Here is a 21,532-nt window from a genome sequence, read left to right on the forward strand (position 1 = left end):
GCCCATACCTAACTTCGAAGCTAGTTCTGCTTTGAGCACAGTTTGGACCAGAGGCCTTAGGAGAGATGTCCCTTCCAACCTGAATTACTCTGTGTTTCTCTCCTGCTGCAGATACTAGATGCAGCATTACTTAGCCCTGCAGGTAGTATTAGTGCTTTGGAGCCACTGGGAGAAATGCTGCAGTATTCTCTTACTATGCCATGTTACAGCCATGAAATGCAGAGAGATTGCAGTACTTTGAACTAAAATCATAGGCACAGTGTACTATTCAAATGAATACAGTAGCTAGCTTAATGGGTTTTATTTTAGCACCCAAGCTCTATACTAAAATAGGTGAAAGAACAGAAAAACTTCATTTATTATTTGGCAAACACAGAGACACTAGAGCTGCAAGGAGAATAGCAATGGTTCAGACCTTGTCAGTGACAGGTACAACTAGACCTCTGTCTACACAAATGGGTTGCATGAAAGTAGTGTCATCTGGTTTTATTGGAGTAGCCATGCTGCTGAAGTTCCTGCGTCTGCAAAGGTCTGACTCATGGGCAACCAGTTATTTGCCCACTATGAGGGCAGAAGGAGCGTATAAGGGTGTTATCTCACAGCACTTCATCCTTTAGATACACAAAAGTGATTCTATCTCATATTACTCAGGACTATAGCCAGAAGTGTAGCTTTGCATTTTGTGCTAGTGAAGGAGCCTGAGTGTGTATCCCCTGAACTCCGAAGTCCTCTGTACACAAAATAGGTACAGCAGAAGCAGTGACAGTAGCAGCAGCAATAGGTGTCTGCTTCCAAGCTAATGCAACCACATCATGGCTTTTCACAGTGAGAAGAAAGTGTTTTTCATGTCAGCTCATTGCATCAGTGAGGTCGCGCATTTTGAACACATTTTCCATATTTTATTACACACTGTCTCAGAGTGATGCTGGCAGTTCTGATAAAGCGGAATGGCTTGGATGAGTCAGGGAGGCTGCATGATCTGGGAGCTGTAAATTTAATTCAATCACTGATTACTTTTCCATGCCATTTTGCAGCATGACTTTTTTTTTTTTTTTAATAAGCTTCCTGTGTTGTCAATTTTTATGAAAGTGTGAGGATTTGGGGTGCATTTATTATGGTTTTGAAATGAGGTTACAGAAGCCTCGGTAAAGTGGAGAAGGATAAAGCTGCTAGAAAGCTGTGCTTCACAAAGGACAAAGATATCCTTGTCAACTTCTTAGCTCAAAGTTATTACCTTCTTTCAGAGTAATGTATATGGTGAAGGCTGGAGTTCATTTGTCAAGGCTTCCTACTGTTAATGATATTTTTTCTAGCACCTTTCACTTGATGTTCTCAAAGTACTATGATTAAGTTCAATCACCTTCTTGAAAAGAAGGAAAGGTTAAAAACCCCTTATTTTACACACTAGGTCCAGTGATCTGCCCGATGTCCACCAGCACCTCAGGGCTAGAAACAGATTGTAAACTCCAGCATCTAGACCGTCAGCCTCAGACCCCAGCCCTGGGAATGCACACCTTTTCCCAACCCCTTCTTCCTGCCGCTTCCCTACAGAGATGCTAGTTCAGCTTCTACTTTGCGTAGCTCACTCTTTGTAAAAGGGAAGCTACTAGTTAAGACCCTGCAATACTAGAGGACATTGCAAAGCTCTTTTCTCTTTGGAAATAGCTGTAGAAAATTCTGATATGATACCACCTGGAATATTGCTGTGGAGAAATAAAAGCACTATCTGCAGTGCTATTTTTACAAGGTTTTCATAAGCCTTCTGGATTACTTTTGTAATAGCTTCCTGCCTGCATGTGTGGTATTAAATCATGGGTTAAGTAATAGAAGCAAACAGGAAATGCAAAATGTAAGTCATAAAGTCTCTGAGGAAAGGGTAAGGAAGCTGCACAGAAATAATAGTGAAGAAAAAACTGAAACAAATTTTCCTGGTTTTGGGAGCTGTCTAGATGCCATAATAAATCTTTTCCATCTGCAACTCTGAAATCTCGTATTTTGAAAATGTAGTTTTCAAGTAATTGGTGAACAGCTGTTTCGTAGATTGATCACCATTCCTAGATTGGATTACCCCCAAAAACTGGGTACAAAAGTGACAGTCACAAACCTTTGTGACAAACCTTTCCCTGCTAACACAGAGCTTTGAGCAGAGAAGAGTTGGAGAGAGGAAAAGAACTAAATAGTGAAAGGGGAGACATCCTTATCAACTGCAAGGTTTGTGCAGACATCCTAGTCTACACAGAATATTCTGCCATTAAATAACCCAGGAGGCTATTGCCATTATTACTGACTTCCACAGATCTCTCCCCCAGAAATAATTTCAAATAGATTTACTAGGGGATATTTAACCAGTTCTGATACAGTCATTCCTCAAATCCGGGCATGAGGAACTGTGTAACTTGACTATTACATAGATATAGTAAGAAGTCATGCACACCTTATGAACAGAAAATGATGCATTTTTTGTTCAGATCCACTAGCAGTGAAGAAGTTAGATGATTCTTGCTCTTTCACCTGCATGGTTTAATCATAGTAATACAGGCTTTTGTCAGAGCAGTGATACAACTGTTCCTCCCCACTCTGTCCATCAGGCTGTAAAAGTTGCCCTGTTCTAGTAACTCTTACCTTTTGTGCTTACCTTTTCATTCCCTAAAGTTGTTGCAAATTACAGAGCTGTTGCAATTACAGTGACTCTTTCAGGATCATTAGAAAGAGGAAAAGCCAATTTGATGAGTGTTTGCAATTACAGTTTCAAATGTCAGGACAGGGCATGGTATTTTTCCAATTACACGTCACTGCTAAAAGCTAGGTGTTTTTCCTAGTAGTCTTTGCTAAAAAGGTCTTTTCTTACTGCTGTAGCTGTTGTTGTTGTTATCACTATTTCTTACAGCATGTATGCTTAAAATCCGTAACAGGTCTCTAGCTACAGTCCCATATTAAGCCTTGTCAGGCAGGTTGCAGTGTTTGAAGGTGAAGCTGCCAAAAGAAAAAAACCTCGAGGCTACAGGAAATTCAGGTGGCATTGATTCAGGAGAACCAAATGCTTTAGGCCGAGTCAGTGCTGAACCTCCTCATAGATTTAGCAAGCAGCATTTTACCAGGACCTTTTTATACATGAGCTGAGTAACTAAATCTCCCTTTTCATCAAAGATCTCCTCATCTTTTTTTAATATAATAGCTTTATATTTAGTCTTTGGGCTAAATTCAAACTTGGCTATCTCTGTGCTGTCTAGAAGTTGGTGGTTCCTACTTGATATAGATGGAGATCTTTCTTGGAGGAGCAGTCATCACCAGATCATCAGAGGCAGAAATGTTCTAAAACTTTATATGACTCCTTCAGGAAGAGATTTCTTCTCCAGTGGACTCGTTGGACATTTGAGTTAAGACTCCTTCAGGAAGAGATTTCTTCTCCAGTGGACTCGTTGGACATTTGAGTTAAATTGGTACTAAACCTAATGCATAAGGAGTTTTGAATAGACATATGAAACATTACCTTCTCCTTCTCTCAACTTGTTTTAAGTTTGGCCTCGAAATGTGTAGCTTCAGCTGACTCTTGAAGCATTGAGAAAGTCTGTTGTGATAAAATGGGTAGGGAAAATGTTAAATTCTAATGCAGAAAGAGTTAGAAAAAGCAATCAAAGTATTTTTGAGATATTCTTCATAATCTGAGAAGAGATACAGAAGAGGCGCTTGTGCTGTTTTGTTTATTTTGTAAGTCTCACACAAAGCTTGTTTCCATGTGTGGCTCAGTTACCTTTTCAGTTTAATCCATGGAAAACTTACAGAAAAGGCCACAGCAGCCAGCTGTAGCATTTTCAAAATCCATGGACTACTGACCTGGGGCTTAATATGGGCCACCCTTTTCTAGGGGTGTGACTGTAGCCGTCCGACTGAACAGCATTAAGAGGTCAGTCAGCTGTGATCCTTGTCATGGAAACCAGCCGCTGTGGATGGTGAGCAGGTTTCTCCTTCACAGAATTTTGGTATCATTAGAAAGTTCTCACATGGCTTTCTGTGGCATAGACGGTGACCTACACATCACAACGTCACTGTGAAATGCTGGAGGGGAAAATCCAAACTAATCACTCATGATAACACTGCACAGACCCATGGTGTAAGTCTGAGGTCAGGGCTGAATTGATCTTTGATGTGAGAACAGCAGTAGCTGTAATTCACTTGCTGGTCATGGGAACAGGACTGAGCCAAAACCAGTTTTCTCTGAGCTAGATAAGGGGGGGAAGGGGTGAGAATGTGACTTAGGAGTGTCTCAGTTTTACATGCAAAGGACCCCGTCTCCACATGATCATTCAGGCCAGTGCAAAGTGAACACTGAGTAGGAACAGTCAGAGCTTGTGGTGTTCTATGTCAGTCTTGTACTTTCTTTGTGCAGGCTTCTTTGTGCCAAAATAAAATTGTAAGAGTTCAGAATGATCTTGCTTTAACAGTCACTAAAGCCAGGTGCTATCTGGCAGCCGATGTTATGTGGGAAATGAAGAGAGATGCTTAGTTGGTCCCTTTTGGCCGTATGGTTTGTGAATTTGGGTAGCTGGAGTGACAGCGTAGCCATTGAAACCCAGCTCCCTCTGCCCTCCGTCCATTTGCATTCTAGTCATGAGAATGATTTCTCTTTTCTGTACTTTTTTGCTCTTGTGGTGTTGCAGATGGTGGGGGGAAGAAGGAGGGAGGGAGGAAGACAAAATTTGGGGGAGGGGCTTCTGCATCCTGTCACTATAATTCATTGTGATCTGACCTTCTGGGTTTTCAGCCCCACTCAGCCATCCACCACTCCTCATGTGACTGTCACCTCGCGTTATGGTAATTAGCAACTGCCAGCCCCAGAGATTTGACAGTGGAGGTGAAAAAGTCCGAGAAGTTCTCTGCCAGTTTAAAATTAACCCTGTCACTGCAGGACAGATTGTCCCGCTCCAGAAGTAGCTCCTTGGCGTTCGCTCTGAGACTATCCCATGCTCCTGCTGTTGTAATCCAGCTGCCTTGTCTCACCCTGCTTTGTTCTCCTTGTGTCCTCCCAGCTCCCAGGGCTGCTTCACCCTCCTTCCTCCCCACGTGCCACCCCTCTTTGCTGGTTCTGAAAAGTGAGGCTGCTGGTGAGAGTGCGCAAGCCGACAGTCCCAGAGTCCCTGTGGGTGGATAATAAATGTGGCTTTCCGTGGCTGTGCCAAATGAGATCTCTCTGCCCAGCCTCGGAAAAGACCCTGCTGCTCTGCGCACGTCCCTCTTCTCCTTCCCCTCTGCCTGGGACTTCTCCTCCCCGTCTGCGAGCACCGCAGAGTACAGAACCACCTGGGTCCCTGCCCATTTACATGGCCGTTGTTTCATGCTGCTGTCCATTTTTGCTGCTGTGGATGCCTCAGCCAGGTGGATGAAAGCTAGGTCAGATCTGCCTCCTCATGCTACAAGTTCTGCGCCTTTGTAAAGGGATTACAGACTTTCTGCAAGCGTGACTGGCAACCGCTGTTGTCAAGGCCCGTGTTACATGGCGTTTACAAATCCTGCTTCGTTATCTTGTAAGCAGGGGGTGGCTGGAGGTCATCCTTGTTGTTACTCCATTTGGCTAATTAGGAGCCACTCCTGGTCACCTGCTGTGCAGAGGTGACAGCACAGTGACAGCTCAAAGGAGGGTTGCCTTCCCCTGGGAAATAGCTGGTGTTTCAAACAAAAAAACTGGAATATGGAGAGTGCAACAATATCTAACACCCAGTCTCTGTCGTGATTGTATCTGTTCAAACAGAGCACAGCCAGGTAACAAAGATCCCGATAGGCCTGCAGTGCAGCTGGGTGATGAACTATTTCTGTGTGTGTGACAGGCGGGTTTGACACTGCTCAGACACTGTTCTGGGAGAGTCTGCATAAACCCAAAAATATCTTTGCTATGTATACATACAGGATTTTTTACTCCCGAGTTCATAAAAGCTGGTACCTCTAGTCCTTTAGGATAAGGCCATACCCTTTTTTGCAGTAGTTCCACAGTGCCATGATTAGTTCTGATCCATGATGCGCTTGTTGTTGCAAGCAGTTACAAGGAGTACTATTGCTACACATTGCCTATTTCTTAGTTCAGCTTCTGCGTGGGACTGGGGCAGATCAGCTCCTCCTCAGTACCACAAGAATCTTAACTGAGAGCCCCTGAAGCCTGATTTCGGCATCTGGTCTTTACATGCTGAAGCCATGAAGTTCCTGAGCCTGGTCTCAGCTTTCAAACATGCAGATTTGCTTTTGCACCACACAATTTATCATGCCTTATGCCCATCCACATGGCAGGCCATTTTTATAAGAGCACTCTTATTTTGTTGGTCTGCCTGACACCATGCTAGATCCCAGCAGTAACTGTGATCACCAAGAAGCAGGAAAATGCCTACATAGCTATTACTGCATTTAGCTTTTCTAATCACATCTGATGTGATGTGATGTGATGAGATGCCCAAATTCTGATGGCTTGTCAACTACATCCACAGAATAATGCATCCTTTACTTTGTGCTATGCTCTAGGTTATTTTATTGCATTGAGAGCTCCAGCAGCTTTATAAGGGCAGCAGACTCCCCATTTCTCTTCTCACCTTTAGCATATTTACAGCCACTGCTCATCATCAGAGAACGCTGTGGGTCTCTGGAAGGGTAGCCTTGAGAGTATATAACCTTGGTGTTATTATTTGCTTTATATGGATAAATGGAGAGAAAATAGTTGCTAGTAAATATAAAGATAGACATGGAAAGAATGAAGAAGAATCAGCAGAACTCTTTAAAAAATCTCTGGAAACAAAGTTATGTGTTTGGGTTGTTCATAAGATGAGTCATTAGAAAAGCAATCATGACAAGCACTAGTGGAATAGTTTGTGCTTCTATTTTGTGACTGCCTTCAAGGGAATATGACATGATTAAGAGAAATTTCTGCTTAGTACTTAAATGCCTGGCTAAATTTTATGTGCACGCAGAGCAATGCAAAGTGTCAGCACTCACTGGTTCTGGAGCTCATGATTTAAGCTAACTAGAAATGTGTGTGGATAAGTCTTGCACTACTAGGTTAAGCTGCCTCTGTAGTTGTACCCAGTAATGCTTTCTGGTGAAGCATGGAAAATTAAAGGGTCTGTATTCAGTAGCCATCAAATACTTGTCACCAGCTGAAGGAAATAAGGGCCAGAAGTTGCTGTTCTAACCATGCGCAGCAACGCCTCACCTTCCTTGTGCTGCAATGGGCACGGCATAGTTCAGGTTGGAAGGCACCTCTGGAGGTTTCTGGTTCAACCTCTTGTTCAAATCAGGGTTGGCTGAAGATCTGACCAGGTTGCTCACAGCTTTATCCAGTCTTGAAAACCTCCAAGGATGAAGAATGGACAACCTCTCATTTTCCCACCTGCAAACAGAAAGTGTAAGTTACAGTGCATGGCAATGTAATATCTTTGTGACTATTGTGGTTTAGCCCCAGACAGCAGTTAAGCACCACACAGCCACTCACTCACCCCTCCGCCCCTGCAGCGGGATGGGGAAGAGAATTGGGAAAAACTCATGGATTGAGATAAAAACAGTTTAATAGGACAGCAAGAGAGGAGGAAACAACAATGATAACAATAATAATAATATTAATATTACTAACAAAGGAATGTACAAGAACGAGTGATGCCCAACGCAGCAATTGCTCACCACCCGGTGATCAATAGCCTATCCCCTGAGCAGCAATTCCTGCCCACCGGCCAACTGCAGTTTATGTACCAGGCATGACGTTATGTGGTAGGGAATATCCCTTTGGCCAGTCTGGGTCAGCTGTCCCGGCTGTGCCCTCTCCCAGTTTCTTGTCCACCTCTTCACTGGCAGAGCATGGGAATCTGAAAAGTCCTTGACTGAGTATAAGCACTACAACTACTTAGCCACAACTAAAACTTCAGTGTGTTATCAACACTATTCTCATACCGACTCCAAAGCACAGCACTATACTGGCTATCGGGAAGAAAAAACAACTCCATTCCAGCCGAAGCAGGACAGTGACTAGAGGAACTTGGTAACAGACTCAAAGCTGCGATTATGCTGCTACTTGTGCACTCCTCTGTTCGGTAGCTGTCTTTTATCACTATGCCCTTCAAAGGTTATTGAAAATGGTATATTTTTCATTTTAGAAGGCATGTCCTGCCTCTGTGACCTTAGAATATTTAGCAGCATGGGTGCAAATGCATGCCACACATGCAGTGAAAGTCAAAGACTGGTTCTCAGTGTATATTAGGCACATTTGCCAACTCTCACTTGGTTCTTTTTATGAAGGATGCAAAACCCAGCAGCTAAAACCAGTGCATCAATGTTCTTTTATGTCAGCAATGGGTTAGACCAATTGCCTGGGGAACTATCACTGTCTGTAGCCCAGTAGTGCCGCAACTCTCCAGATGCCCTGGCAATCTTGCACCCCCCAAAAAACACCTGTGCTAATTGCTTGAAGCCCTTTTTATATCTTCTTTACAACAATGTTTTTGTGTATTTAAACCTAAGCTTCAGAGTATCAGCAGTTCAATGGGAGGTGCTGGTTTAGTAAATCCTGGAGTCCTGGGTTAATAAATCCTGACACACTGGGTTTAGTCACAGCTCAGGCTGGCTCTGTCACTAGACTGTTCTGGATCCTTTAGCAAATTACTTTGCCTCTTCATGTTCCTGTTTGGCCTTCTGCTCATTTTTGGTCTTTCTGGCCTGATGCTGTAAGCTCAGTTGTTAAGTTACTGTCTGTTATTCTGGATTTGACAATCAATGTCTTGCAACCCCAAGCAAGTGCTCATATTCCCCAGCTATTAACTATTTGTTTCTTGCTGCTTGCTCTCTGTCTTTTCACAGGAAAACTCACAAGAGTCTCTGTCTTGTCCTATCGTGGAAGCAGATGGGGAAAAAAGCTTCCAACTCTTCAGCAGAAAACAAAAAAATGTTTCTTACCCAGCAGTTACAATAACTACTATGAGCCTGTCTCTCTAGATATACGATTTCCTGACATTAAATGAATTTGACATTTACAGCTGCTTTCATTTCTTCCACAAGCCATGCCTCTTTTTTCCCACTTAAAGTGCTGTTGTAGTCTGAAAATTGTTGTTAATATTGGCACCATGGGGGCTCCATATTTCTTATGTCAAATTTACTCAGAGCACAAACACGGGGATTGAGAGCAAGAAACTCCCTGGCTTTTGTGGCCTTTGGGTCATGGTGGAAAAGGCCTTTGCTAATTCATAACCCTGCAAACTTGGATCTCAGAGTCTTCCTGAACTGTGCAGAGTGATGGAGGGGATGAAGGAAAGCATGACGCACAGCACTGAGAATAGGCTGTGCAAGCAAAGCGGAGACAGCACTCTTCTCTCTCTTGTCCCACTCTTGCTGCTATGGAGGATTTATGACGTTGAAACACGCTTTGCCGTGAGTTGAATATGAATAACCCTTCTCCCAGACTGTAGTACAATCAGCATTTTTGCTGCATTGGCTTGATTGCTTTGCTTCAGTACTCCAGACAGCTGACTGGCAAAGCCCAAAACTACATGTTAAGATCCCTGCAGCGCTGCAGGCAAAATGATGCCCAAGCTGCAGGAATAAGGAAATAATGTGTCCCGTAAGTGCCCTTCACTTAGGCAGAGATTCCCTGGAGAACAGTGAAAAACCTGGAGAGGGTGTTGCCAAAAATTCCTTCTTTGCTGTCATCCACTGCAGAGAAAATAATTTGCATATAGTTACTGCTCTATGAGTTGCCTGATACAGTCTCTGCCCTCCGAAGCAGAGAATTGCTGGCTGCCTTCATACACAATGGACAGATCCAGATTCTCATAAACATGAAGCTGGGTTGATGGGATCGCTTATCATTTCACCAAGATGAAACCTGATTAGAAAAAGCAATTTCCTGGCAGTATGTACATCTCTTACCAGCTTACTCTATCCATTGTTGTCTCTTGCTTAGAGTCTAAATAGGAGACTCTCGAGTAAGGATCATTTGACGTTCAGAGTGCTGAACACAATGGGATCCTGATCTTCCTTCATCAATCACTATCACCATCGTATCAGCATTTATTTGTTTACACTGTCTGTTCTTTCAGTAGGAAGCTCTGCTGGGAACCATAGGGGTAATAAGGATAGAGCACTGCTTTTCTCAGCCGTACCTCCTTTTAAGAATATAAATCGCTTAGCTCTTTATGGCACCCAAAATGACATTTTTTCACAGATACCAGTGATTATTTTCTGAGTTGGGTTTTCTCTTTTATGCCTATCTGATGCTTTTTTACACTGTAATATTTTAGAGCTTTCTAGCACTTTCCGTTTAAGGATCTTGAGGCATTTATATCTGTGAGGTACAGAAATGTTGCATCTATTTCACAGACGTGGGAAACTGAGGAAAAGCATGGTAAGGTTTACTTGCCATCAAGGTCATGCACTGGGTTTATAGCAAAACTGGCAGTTAAAAGAAACAGATCACCCCCATTTCTTCCCCAGTTTTTAGACATTTCCTTCCTTTGTGCCTAATCGCCCTCCTGTCCTCTTTTCCTTCTACCATTTTGCCACTGTCTTATCCTCTCTTTCAGCAGGTCTTATCCCTAAAAGTGGGGTTTGTCTTCCAGATTTTTGAATCTGGTTCTGATCCCCAACCACTCCTTTCATGTATGCTTATGCCATACAGCACCCACACTGCTGGTCCTGCTTCTCTTTTTTACATGCTAACAGTTAGGGTTTTCCATAGCAAACTCAGCTATTTCAGGGCACGCTAACACTAGCAGTAAGTCTCATCTCTCCTGCTTTTTTCCTGTGGCCCATTATAGTGCTGGCATTTAACTTTGTGTATAGGCCGTTAGTACTTTGCTTTATAAATAGGTCGTTTGGAAATGTTGTGGCAATAGTGTGTATAGACTTGGAGAACAGTGTTCCCTGGGCCCTTCTGGACTCAGTATCTGTCATATGACTATCTGCGGTAGTATGTGGGGATGAGGGACATCTTTTCACAGCCTGTATTTCATCAGAGATTCCTAATACAAGTTTTCTTTCTGTTATTCTGACATTGAGCAAAACCCAAATGCTTCCTGGAGGAAGTCTTCAGTGTTTGCCCTGCAGTGCACCCCAAAAAGACAATCATCTATGTATGACACAGATGGATAAAGGGAAGTGTTTAGGGTTTGAGTGGGTTTTCAGGGTCGTTTTGTTTTTTTTTCATTACCCTTCCCAAAAAATAACGTAACTTCTGCACACGGTTATTTCAAAAATCTGTGGGCAATGTACTTTCTGAAGAATAGCCAATTCAGCATTCTGATTTCTATTGATGTGGGCACTCTGTATTTTAGGGACCATGTAAATGACTTTTCTGGATAGATTTGTTACCTTGTTTTTAATACATTGAGACAAGGGGCAGCTGCTAAGGAGGAAGGGAGGCTCTTTGCCTATGTAAGGACAGCAGGGAAGCTGTCTGCCAATTTAAATCAGAGAAGAATAATTTTTTTTTTCCTTTCCACTCCTCTACTCTTTTTCAGTGCTTCTACTCCTTCACATTTGCTCCTGGATAGAAGTAGGAGTTCAGTCTCCAGACTGAATCAATTCTTGCTCCCTTCACTAAGGCTGTCAGCAGAGCAGAGTTATGTGTCATGACAGTGTTTTTGTGTCGTGGGTAGCTCTTCTCTATGTGCTGGGTTGATATAAGCAGGCTGATAGCCTCTTTCCTCTTTAGCCTGCTCAATGCAACATGCACGCAGCAGATCACTAAGGCTGAGATTACTTGGCTGTACGTATCTTCCCTTAAAATGACTTCAACCCCTGTCTCTCCCAAAAGCACCACAAGATCTCTGAAACCCTGTCTTTCATCTGACTGTGCTCAGAGGAAAAATTCTTGGTTTTAAAGATCTATTTTTGTTCTCACTTTTTTTATATCACCAGTTATCTGTATGAACAAGGCAAGATAAAACAGCCATAAGAAAGAGTAGCCCCAGAGCTGGCTACCAGCTGATCTGACTTTGCAGCATGTTCCAATTATCTCTGCCCAAGAAAAGCATCAGTGACGGGCGTAACAAGATGGATGGGAGACTCTCAAGAGATTCAGCCAATACCAAGTGGATCAGCAGCCTCATGTTAGACGCTTTGGTGCTGGTGGAAATGGTAATTTTCATGTGGCACAAAAAATAAGCTCATTGCTGTGCTATTTTCCACAAGAGTAGACGCTGTCACAGCCTTATTCTAAACACGCAATTAATCATCCATACACGTCTCTGCCGCTTCTTACTAGATGCTACTTACATTCTGCCTTACTCAGAATTTTCCAAGCACTCTTCATTTGCAAAAGCAATCCTCCCTACTTTCTGCTCTGGACTGTTCCTAAATAAGTAGCTGTATTACTGTGCTGGGGGAAATTTTCCCTGTATGCAGAGCAGAGAGTATACTGGAAATGGCCAATGTCAGCTATTCAAATTGATGGAATGATGAAACTTGTCCCACTTGCTTAAATGGCATCATTCATATGTATTAAACTATAGTCTAATGCTGGAGTATTAATCTGAAGGGAGGAACTTCTCATCAGGTTGGAAATCCATGCACGGTTGGCGAAGCAGCATCTAAAGTTGGCCTCTTGTTCCCCCTTAAAGTTTTAAGTGCACTTCAGCTTTTGAAGCTAAACCACTCTGCTGGAGGACTGCCCGGTCTTGCTTTGGCTTGCCTCTTACTCTGGATTCCCGCCACATAAGAGATGTTAGCTACTTCAGTTGTGTTTTAGAAACATGGAAAATGTGGCTCATGTAAAGCTTATGTTAATGGATTGCTGGACTCTTCAGGATGATGTTGTCTTTTGCATTCTGCATTTCATGCTCAAGAAGGCAATTTGTTTTTCCCCCTTGTCTAAACCTCGCTGCTGTTGTTTGTTTGCAAAAAGAACTCTTTTGCAGAGATGGCAGGATTTGCTGAGAGTAGGAAGGGCTTGCCATGTAGATGTGACGTTTTCTGTACCTCACTGGAGCTTTGCAGCAGGATCTTGTTTCACTGCTGTCTGGTGTTCTCTCTTGCTGTACTTTTGACTGATGTCTGTTAATGCTTAATCACCAGTCAATAACACTTGAACTATCTCATGGCTTGCTGAGGTCCACTGACTATCACCATGGAATCCACAGCAGCCTTGTTTTTGTAACACCAGCGAGAAGAAAGTTGTCTAACAGAAGCACTTCTTACTGGAGCTTGCTGTGGCAGCCACCACAACCCTTATCCCATTGTAGCTAAAGATATGCTCATGAGGTAACAGGCATGCAAAAGGTTATTTATTTAGTAAAATACCATGTATCCCTCCCTATTTATATATCCCCTTCCCTATATATATATATATATATTTATATATCCCTTCAAGATTTGTATTAAATCTATCTATCCATATTCAAGATTAGGGACCGTCAGTGATTATCTGCAGTACAGATACTAAAGTGGGCAATTTTGATGTGAGGCCCTTGAGCATATTGCAAGTTTCTCTCCATACTACAAGACATGGGCTCCCCATGTCCCTAAGGCTTACCTGTATGGTTATGCTAAGGTAAGGTATGGCTTCACTGTTTCACTTCTCCCCTCCCTTCTTCGGGTGTGACTTCCTGCCAAAGATACGGTGATATCATCTTGGCATCAGACTGGCTCCAAGGAAAGGGGGTTGTCCTAAAGGCTACAAAGCTGACTTGTGAGACAGTTCATTTTTCGTTTGGCCTTTGCATACTTCAAGTACTTCAGCCATTTCTTGTTTGTAGGGCGGTGGCAGTCCTCTCAAGCGGAGGTTAAGATGTGAACACAAGGGAAAAGTGGTGAAGTGCACAGCTCCTATCCTGTGCTGTGGCCCTAATTGTTCTGAAGAATTAAACACTTTGTCAAGTCCTGTTTGTAATTCCTTTCTTGATTCAGCCTATTTTCCACCAGAGGGAAAGGATGGTGAATGACTTAATTTGCATAGCTCTTGGAGGCAAAATTTTTCAGAAAAATTAGGGCCTTGACATGGTGATTTTATATGCATGTGGATGTCTTTGTCAGCCCATGGTCATCCCACAGAGATAACATTTCCCTGAATGGGTAGGTAAGGCCTATGTGTACAGAATGTATGAAGTGCTTTTGGTTTATGATAAGATGAAATACCCTTAAAATAAACCCTGACCCCACAGAAATCAAGAGCAAAGCTCCCAGTGACGTCTGTGGGACCAAAGTATTACAAAACTTGACCTTCTAGAAATGGCTGAAGTCTAGATGGGCCATATTGTTCTAAGCTGCTAAATAGGCTGCTACACAGAATGATCTTTTTCTTAGCTTGGTTTACTGTGAAAATACATTTTGCTTTAGAAACGGTTTTCCCGTGGTGACGAGGTCAAGAGGGATCATAACCATGCACTTCGTAAGAGAGTCTACAGCTATATGGGATGACACTGTAACACTCTGGGCAGCGTGGTGTCTCATGGAAAAATCCTGAAGCACCCATCTGAAAAGACTAGGGAGAAACCCAGCTCCACATCTTGGATTCAGCTACCCTGCTGGTTTTTCAGGGTTCAAATTTCAAGCTTGAACTGGGATCCAAATAGAGGCAAATGGTCATTCTCTCCTTATAAAAGACCTGAAATTGCAGGCTGGCGTTTCCCTGACCTCTGAGTTGTTCCCACTACTGTATTTTGTGGCATCAGCCTGTCTCCCCAGCAGCATTAGGTCAGAGGAGACCCAGAGGCCTCCCTGTCAATGACAAAGGAGTTGTGCTTTCTTCCCCCCCACATCATTCCTGCCCACAGCCAAGCTCTGAGATAAAGTTGGCCTCGGAGGTTTGCTCAGACATGCAGGTCATGGCGAGACTGAAGCATGTAACCATGGAGTGAGTCAGCCTCAGTACCTCTGTGAGACTGACATTGGAAGATGAAGAGAGAGAAGGAAAGACAGGCCATGAGTGCAGGTGTTGCTACACTTGTGTATGTACATGTGCGAGGAAGTCTGTGGGTAAGAAGCTGCAAGTAGAACTGCTGCTGTGCTTAGCAGGCAACAGGGGTAGCTGGACTGGCCCTGACGGTGGGAGGAAAGGGTAAAGGTAACTTCAGACCTGAAAAGTGCCGTCACGGGCACTGGACTGGATTGACACCATGCTGTTCCATTGAATTCTGTGCTGTGCAGCCGCAGTGGTCGCAGCCATATTTAACCCAAGGTTTTCCGCTTCCTGCAGGGGAGGAGAGGGGCCAGAAAAGAGCCACACACATTAGCTAGCTTTGGAGCTATGCTATAGCTCTTGTTCAGTCGGGGGCCTCTGAACCGAGTTTCTCACTGCAGTATGACTGGCAGGTGTTCGATACCCACTGCACAGGGCTGCACGGGATTTGCTTGTGTGGGTGAGGAAAAATGGTTCATTCCGTGCCAGGCAGGGTGGCAGCAACAGGAATTAGAGGAAAACTTGTGCATAAGAAGGAGGTGGAACTAAAACTGGCAGCCTAAAGCCAAAAGACTGTGTTTCTTAGGAATTATGTTAGTAGCAGTTAGTACAGGATCCAGATGAGTCATATGGACAAAGGGCAGTATTGGGACAGTTTTACTACAAATATCCCTGTTGCACAGGTCAAGAGAGACCTTCAGCATTCATTCCTGGGAACAATAACGTAGAGGCTTGCCTCTCTTCTTGATTATAGCTGTTGAATTAGGAGTGAATCTGTTGATGGCAGTGCAGTTTTCCTGACACGGTGAAACAGAAGATGAAGCCACATAAATCCATCAGCCAGGGGAAAGGGACAGCCCTGAAGACTTAAAGATATGCTGAAATGATTAGCACTAGAGGCAGTAAGAGCGCAATTTTTTCCCACAGCATTATTTAGCCAACCTTGACCTTTAGTGAGAATGACTATGTGAGGACTGCTCTGCCTCCATATCCATTTTGGCTCCTGGCTGCTCTGCACCGAACGCCAGCAGCAGGGCTGGTGTGAAGTGCCTGGCGTCAGGGTACCCAGCCAGGCAGCCTGCTCTTGTCCCAGGCCAAAGGGTACCTGTGGGAGTGCGAATAGATCTGAAGGAGGAGTCAGCAGCAGGGACTGGTGAAGCCCTTTCCTTGTTAACCCTGAGCATGGGCAAGGACTCCCAGGGGTTTGTACTGTTTAGTCTCATTGTTTGCTCACATTTCTCTCAGTGCTGGGTAACTGGATGCTGAAGCTGAAGTTATTTCTAACCTCTTAGGCAAAATTTTACTTCCACTTTCTAGCTGGTCACATTGGTGCTTTCTTTTCCCACTGTTGCACATGGCAAGGCTGGCTTGGCAGTGCAGCCCAGAGAAGAGCTATGTGTCCACAGAGCACCCAGGAATGAGCCCAGGACAGTAAACAGAGTTGATTCTGCTTCCATGTGCAACATTTTATGCCCGCTGCAAGGAGAGGCTTTAGGATGATTGTAAGATCTTTTTGATACAGATGACAAAGATGATACCTTCTCCTCCTCCAAATATACTCTGTCCTAAGCTGTAGCTTTGCCTTATTTCCTGGGAGCCCATTGGCGCTGTGGTGTTGTTCCCCTCCATGACACTGATTAGCCTTCATTTACCTAGTTCTCCACTGACTTTGGCCTCCTATCAATAACTTCAGGGGGACTTGAATGTAAGGTGTCCTCTTTTATTCCTCTGCCTGTAGGAAGAGTTGGTGATGGGGCTTGGAAGACAGGCAGAGATACGAAATACCTACTTGCTCTCTGTTTCCAGTCTTCAATTCCTCCTCTTCCTGTCTATATTTCAGGTATATTTTTCCAGTTTTGATGGAGAATGTCTGCTAGTATTTTCTGGTTGACTGCATTCATTTTAGAGAGCAATCTTATAATTTTGTCATTCATTGTAGCCTTCTGTTCCCTCTAGTGGTGGCTGAGCTCTCTGTAAGCCATAGGTACATAGGGAGTTTGTTTTAGGTCTGAGCCTTACTTTCAAGATCTAATTTACCCTGAATCTCTATTGTTCACCACAGATACTCACTATGAGGGCTAGAAGACATTTAATCTAAGCTCTGGAGTTTGGCTATAGTCCTTCTGCGGGCCTGAACTTCACACGACCTGGTGTGACAAGCAGCAGTCCACCAGCAGGTGTCCCAGAAGCCCATTGGTTTCTCACCACAGCAGGCACAGGATCTCGCATACCTGTACTTGGGTCTTCTGAAGAGCACTGTGGATGCTGTGCCACAAGCAGGATACAGCCAAACGAAAAGCACAACATACAAAAAGAAAACGTATGGATCATGGGGTTGGGTGTGCTTAAGCCGTGAGCTTCACCTCACCACGTGGATACGGTCCTTTCAGGGGCTGAGGGGTCTGCTGTTGCATTAGTGACTGGAGCCAGCTCTATTAGCGCTACCAGGAGAGCCTAATCCAGTATAGTCCAGAGGATTAAGAGCCAGTCCCTGAAGCACAGCACAAAAAGGGGTGATTTCAAGGATGACGTGAGGCAGATATCGTATTTTGTGTCATGTTTAGCCAACATGGGAGTACTGGACTGAGACAGTCGGCTGCTTATCATTCCCCCGCACTGCAAAGAGGGCATTGTCTTATGTTCCAGAAGTCCTTCATCTTTGAAAAGGACAAGAACTTCACTGGGGACTACCAGCTCTCTATTAGCAGTACTGTCAACAGACAGTAGTTCCTCCAGCTCTTGCAATGGAAATGAAACCTCTGTCTAAAGGAAAAGCAGTAATAATATTGTATTAGTCCCTGACAAAAGCACAGAAGTATGTCCTAGCACCATCTAGCCAGCATCCCCATCATTGCATTACCAGCTACCTCTTTCTCCCTTTTTTCCCATATTCTAGCTTGATGCAAGTAGTTGCCCTCTGTTTTCAGCTACAACTCTTATTTACTGCCTTGTATCCTTTGTCCTCTGGCATTATTGCACATCCTCCCCCACTCCCTATCATCTTTCAGGGAGAGGCTGCAAACTTGTAAGCAAAGCCATCGACTATGTCCCAGTACTTGGGAGTGAGGAGGTAGGGAGATGTTCTGGTGATATCCCAAACCTCAGACCCTCTAACAAGGGTGAAGCCAGAGTATTCCTGCACTCTGCTAACAGTAAGTGCCTGATACGGTGTGAAAATGGCTGTAGAGCATGCGTTGAAGCAACCTCTGGGGAAGCTCTAGCTTGACACAAGGCAGAGTCCGTCATCCCTGAAAGCAGGGAGCTGTGAAGTCACTTTTGCTACTTGCCATCTCCAGGTGGGGTAGCCCCAGGCATGGGTCAGCTGGACCAAACCGTCTCATTTCAAGACCATGTGTCCAAAGCAGCAGGGGAAGGGCCAGATGAGCAGCAAGTAATCACCTGAGGCAAGTAATCACCATAGACTAGGCAGCGCTGTGAGGCCAGCCGTCCTTGCAGGGCGTGTAAGCAGCACCCTGTTTTGTGCCGTGGAGGCTGTTCTGACAGCCCACTGTCTGGAAGCTTGCACGGCTCCTGAGCTCATTTCCTGGCCTCCTTTTTCAGGATGTGCTCTGCCTGAGCAGTGACATGGAGGTAGTACAGCAGCATGTGAGGGCAGGATATCCCTGCAAACCCTCAGTCCTCGTCCCCAGCATGTGAAGGTCACTGGCTCCTGGGTAAATTTCCATCGGATGCGGCACTCTCCTGTTGCGACTCAGCATTTCTGACACCCAACTGCAGCTTCTTTCTCATTTGATCATTTTCTTGGTAAGGGGAACTAACAGCCGTTACTAGAGTGATTTGGCCACTGTCCAACAGTGTGTATATTACTCACACATTTCCCTGCTAGCAAAAGGCTTTTCTTTTTTCACTCTCTGGTTGCAGCCTCTTCCTATCTTCATCATTAGATAGCTCAGAAGGTCAGTGCTAAAAGAGAAATCTCGGAGGCTTTTTTTACAACCCAGAGCATGGGAAGGCCGGGGGGGGTGGGGATGGGTGAGAGGGAAGGGAGGGTATGCCCAACTGAATAGAATCTTCGCTAGGATTGTCTCTGATACAGCTGAAAACACGATCCTGGACAATGGGATATTTATAGAAACTGTACTGTCCCAGCTGGGTAAATCTCAAGGTCATCTGATGATCACTGCAAAAGAAATGGCCAGATACTGCTGCTGTTGCCTCGGTATCATGAGACTGTAAGACCTTCAATTCAGCACTGAAATCTGCATTCAAAATAGGATCTTACTCCCTCTCCCTAACAACCATCCCTCCTGAAACTGCATTAAGGAAATACACAGCCCAGCAGTGAGGCTGCTTAAAATGCCTGCATGGATTTTTTTTTTTTTCTTCTGTGAGAACATTAAGCTATTAACTCTAATTCCCTTGGAGGCAGAGGTCCGCAATTCATTTCACATATAGGGCATCTCAGGAGTTTGCTTGAACAAGCGAAGGACCAAGTGCTGTCCTGAAGCCAGTTCTTTCATTTTTGAGCCCTTCCCATCCCTTGAGGAAAAGGACCACTTCCAGCATGGAAGTGCCAGATGCCAGAGACCCCAGAGAGAAAACAGGAGGAGAGAACTCATGTTTTCACTATATCTGTTATATTCCTGCACAAAGACAATTCTTGACCTCATCATCAGGTGGACACAATCCTTCCACTGCCCTCAGGTCCCCAAAAGTACTAGCTGTCAAAGAAATCTGTGGTAACAGGGAAAGGTGAGAGCAAGGTCATGACTGCAGCTCTTTCACTCTGGCCCAAACAACTGTTCAGGTCTAAAGAGTGAGGAGTCTCCGCTGGAGAGATGGAGGCACTGTCCTGAGGCAGCTACCCACTTCTGAAAGTTTGAAACACTCTCCCCTTCCAAAACATTAAAGGCAAATTAAACGTAACCTCTAGACAACCTTCCTGAATTGCCTTTCCTGAGCACAGAACAACATCCTCCCTAATATTTTCTGTTTCTGACATATCTTTTCTCCAGTGGGGGTGCTTGCAAGAGCCTTTAAGTTTTGTGTACAGAGTTAGTAGGGTAAATTAGGGTAATTATTCATGTCTTCAGACATTTATTCTGCATTGAACCAAAATAATTGATTGCAGTGACAGTATTGCAGCCAACACAATGGAATGCAAAGCAGTAATAAAAGCCAAGAAAAAGTCAGACTGTGCCACAGTGGTCTGCGATGAATGTGAGAATAATCATGTGGCAACTGCAACAAGAAGCATGCAAAGCATACAGCAAAGGTGAATGCTCACAAGAGTACACCCCACGAGGGGTACATTTTTGCTGTTGCATGACCTTGGCTCAGGTTAAGCTAGGCCAAGCAAATGCAAGTGTGCCAAGCTGTACTGGAGTGTGTCCTTTGAAAAGGTGTGCTCATTCAGGTGAGGCTGTAGGACTTCTGCAATCACCTCGCAGGTCCTCAGTGCTGCAGTACCCCGGGGATGCATTTTCTTCTGGGTAGCTTGAAGCTGGTCTAGTTGTCTCCATAGAAATACTGGACTTATTGCCTGCCCATCAGACTGCATTGCAGGTGGATTTAAACCTGGTATATATGGCCTTTGTGAGGGGTCATTTCTGATGTAGACGTAGTGAGTAGGTAGCTGACTGAGAATATGCAGCCCAAGGGAAGTTATGGAAAAGCACTGGAAGACTAGTGGTTTTGGACACAGTGGATAACAACCTGAGCCTGAGCCAAGTTGAATGAATGGCTCATTAAACTCAGGTGATAGGTTTTTGTGGGTCAAGGGGAAATGGATAAGGAAAAACGCTGTGGAAAAGCTTAACTCAGTGCTGCAGGTGAAGGTGAACGCTGAATGTGAATATGCAGTGCTGCATAAAAAGGTGTACAAATACAAAAGGGAGATACAGGGCAAGACAGTCCAAAGCATTTGACCTCCAAATTCCCAGATTGAACCTCCCTGCTCTGGGAAGGAAAAAATATAGGTTTAAAGGTGGATCCTGTAGGAAAAGCAGTGTTTGCCAGCCTCTCTGAAGAGTAGAGGCTGTAGGGGGTATGAATTCCTAGCGTCAGATGGTTCGTCTTGCTAGGACTTGTGTGAAATTGAATCCACTCTAGAGGATTCGTACCAGAAAGTCCGCAGCTAATACACATGACATTCTCAAGGATTAGAAAGATGATTTTTCATGGGCCAGATTACTTTAGAGACATTGGTGCTATCATATCAAGGTGAATCCTATTATCCATCCAGGAGAACACATGACAAATATGAGAGCATCACTGGGATATGAAATGTAGTGGCAGCTTACTTACATGGGAGATGGTTAAATGCGTCAGTGGGAGAGAAGCCTGTAAGTACACTGTTTGTCTTGTTGAAAGTTAAAAGTTTAGGGCAGAGATTGTCTCTGTCTTTTGTTCAGCGTTGTCTTAGCCATATTTTGGAAAATGTAGGGGTGGCTTTTGCTTAGTGAGGGCCAGCTCAAAGACACAAATAGTGCATGAAGCACACAAAAAATGGCTCCTCATAGGAACTCTACACTATTTCTTGATAGATGTTTTATCTTGTCATTTGAATGCTCTTGAAAGGGAAATGGATTGCCCTGATCTGCTGGCTACCTTGATGATTAATGCACTGCTGAGATGCTAGGTGTCTTCAGGTGGCCTCACAGTGGTGCCTGGTAAACAAGAAATACAAAGCTGTAGCTCAAACATTGTCTGCTCTTT

This window comes from Phaethon lepturus, unplaced genomic scaffold (assembly GCF_000687285.1).
Source record: "Phaethon lepturus isolate BGI_N335 unplaced genomic scaffold, ASM68728v1 scaffold16554, whole genome shotgun sequence".
Lineage (NCBI taxonomy): Eukaryota > Metazoa > Chordata > Aves > Phaethontiformes > Phaethontidae > Phaethon > Phaethon lepturus.